This window comes from Bos indicus x Bos taurus, chromosome 25 (genome assembly GCF_003369695.1).
Source record: "Bos indicus x Bos taurus breed Angus x Brahman F1 hybrid chromosome 25, Bos_hybrid_MaternalHap_v2.0, whole genome shotgun sequence".
NCBI classification, from domain to species: Eukaryota; Metazoa; Chordata; class Mammalia; order Artiodactyla; family Bovidae; genus Bos; species Bos indicus x Bos taurus.
The window spans coordinates 21,070,053-21,072,585 of NC_040100.1; the positions used below are offsets into that span (position 1 = coordinate 21,070,053).

The 2,533-nt window shown below is 45.8% G+C and overlaps 1 non-coding gene across 1 annotated transcript; it reads left to right on the forward strand.

The window, feature by feature from the left end:
- The first annotated feature begins 1,548 nt into the window (after nt 1–1,548).
- TRNAE-CUC lies at nt 1,549–1,621 on the forward strand. Its single transcript has one exon. It is a non-coding gene; the product is annotated as a tRNA-Glu (tRNA).
- Nucleotides 1,622–2,533: the final 912 nt, after the last annotated feature.

Genomic DNA, 2,533 nt, shown 5'->3' on the forward strand with positions numbered 1-2,533 from the left:
AGAGAATAACTGTTCCCCTGTCTGCACTTCTCCTGAGCAATCAGGATCTAGCTCAGACACAGCGGGTGTTTAATGGTTGCCCATTGAGCTAATACATTTATGAGCAGCGAAATGGCCCATTTCTCCAGCCATCTTTTATTCTTTCCATCTATTTCCTACATTCAATGGAATGTGATCGCCCAAGACTAATCCAAGGGAGAGAATCCAGTGCAGTAGCTGGATTCATGAGGATTTCTTCTCCAGAGGTGCAAGGATGCTAAGCCCCGCTGGCTGCAAAGGCAACTGCCAGGCTCTGTGATTGAGTGGCCCTTTGGGGGAGGCTGGTTAAGTGAGTTCATTGCTCCTCTCTGAAGCTGATGCACTGGGACACGAGTGCTCAGGTCTGAGGAAGGAGGCAATATAAACAGAACTTGAGATACCAACTTAACCACCAGATAGACCTGGATTTGAAGCTGAGCTCTTCCCAATAGGAGCTGTGTGAGCTGGGGTGAGTTCCTTAACTTCTCTAAGCATCAGTTTCTTCATCAGTAAAATGGGGGTGATAAGAGTCTATAGTGAATTGATTGCCGTTCCTTGAGGAGGTTTCTTCCATAATCTAATTTTAACTGTGTGACTTGCTTTGACCAATGGGACAGCAGCAAATGCAATGCAAGCAGAAGCCGGAGATGTGCTTGCACATTAGGGCTTACTCTCTCTTGCTGTTAAGAACCTTTCCGCCATCATGTGAATAAGTGTGGGCTGATTGATGAGAAGCATGTGACTGTCACCCAAGCTGACATCAGGCCAGCCCCCAGACATGTGAGTGAGGCTTTCCTAGACCATCCAGCTCCAGCCAAGCCAGCCCAAGTCAGAATAAACCCCCAACAAACCCACAGTAATGTGAGAAATGTTTGTTATCTTAAGACATTACCTTTGAGGGAGGAGGGATTGTCACACAGCAAAAGCTGACCAAATACACATTTCCTCACCAGAGTGATGCTTGAGATGTAAATACACATGCATAAAAAGTACTTCAACCAGTGCCTGACACGTAAGCATGTAATCAGTTTGGATCACATAATTGGATCTATGAAACCAGGATACTGGGAGCTTCTGGAAGATGATCTTCATTGAAACAGAGAGAGGCAAGAAAAGAAAGTCTGCTTCATTTACACAATGCATGGGGCCAGACCTGTTTCTCTCACACAAGGCGGCTCTTCCAGACCCTGCAAAATCACCACCAGTCGTTGCTGATCTGCACAGATGTGAGTGTTTCATTCTAGTATCATCTTGATGATCTGTATCAGCTGAAGGATTAGTCAGCGGGAAGGGGGCAGGCCCTTCTACTCCAGTGCCACCAACAAAAACCCATCGGAGACCCAGCGAGTAACACACTCACCCACCAAGGTGCTCTGACAAGAGCCCCTTCCCCACTAGTCAACAAGGTGTGACAGAACGAGGCTACAGTGGATTCACTATATGGACATTTACACTTAAACCCAAATTACAATTCCTCTCAGCCTATCACCTCTCCCCATCCCTATATCCAAAGAGAAACATCTAGAAAATTCCCTGGCAGTCCAGTGGTTAGGATTCTGTACTCTCACTGCAGAGGGTCCAGGTTCAATACCTGGTCAGGGAACTAAGATCCCACAAGTCACACAGCATGGCAGGAAAAATAAAAAGCAACTTCATCTGCACTCACACACCAGTTTTCCGCTGCAGTCTGAAAACACCGAAGTTGCCAAGTTCTTTCTCTCTGCTTCAGACTGAGATGCAAGAAGCCACATCAAGGAACCACTAGCGGACAGTGTCCCATGTGAGAATGCGCTGGCGTTGAAGTGCCACCTCCCAAAGTTCACAATGCAGAGAGGTCTCGGGGCCCCACAGAGAGTGGATTCTGCACACGAGCGGCCCTTCCCGTCGCTGCATCACGGCAACTGCTCTCAGAGAAAACAGTCCTACAGACAGCATCTTTGTAAGAGCCAAGCATTGGAAACAATCCTGCTGTCCTTCAGCAGTAGAATGAGCTTCTTTTTAAAAAGTGTGGTTAATTTACACAGTGGATGGGAGGCCAAAGAACAGTGAGATTGCACTCCACACAATAGCATGCATGCAGTTCACAAACATAAAGTTAAGTGAAAGAAAATACCCACAAAAAAAGTATTTTCAATAAATCTACATAAAGCTCAAAAACAAGCAAAATGAAATGACATGATTCAGAGATTCATTCTAAGGTGATAAAATTGCAAAGAAAAGCAAAGGGGCGATTACCAAAAACTCAGGAACATGGTTTCCTTTTGGAAGGCGGGAAGGAAAAGGTTTATAAAGTAAAGAAGTATGTGGGGGCTGGCTCTTAGAGGGCTGATTGTTCGAGTTCTTGATCTCGGTGGTGGTTATTTATACAAGTGTTTGCATGCATGGATGCTCAGTTGCTAGTCATGTCTGACTCTTTGCGACCCTATGAACTGTAGCCTTCCAGGCTCCTCTGTCCATGGGATTTTCCTGGCAAAAATACTGGAATGGGTAGACATTTCCTTCTCCAGAGGATCTT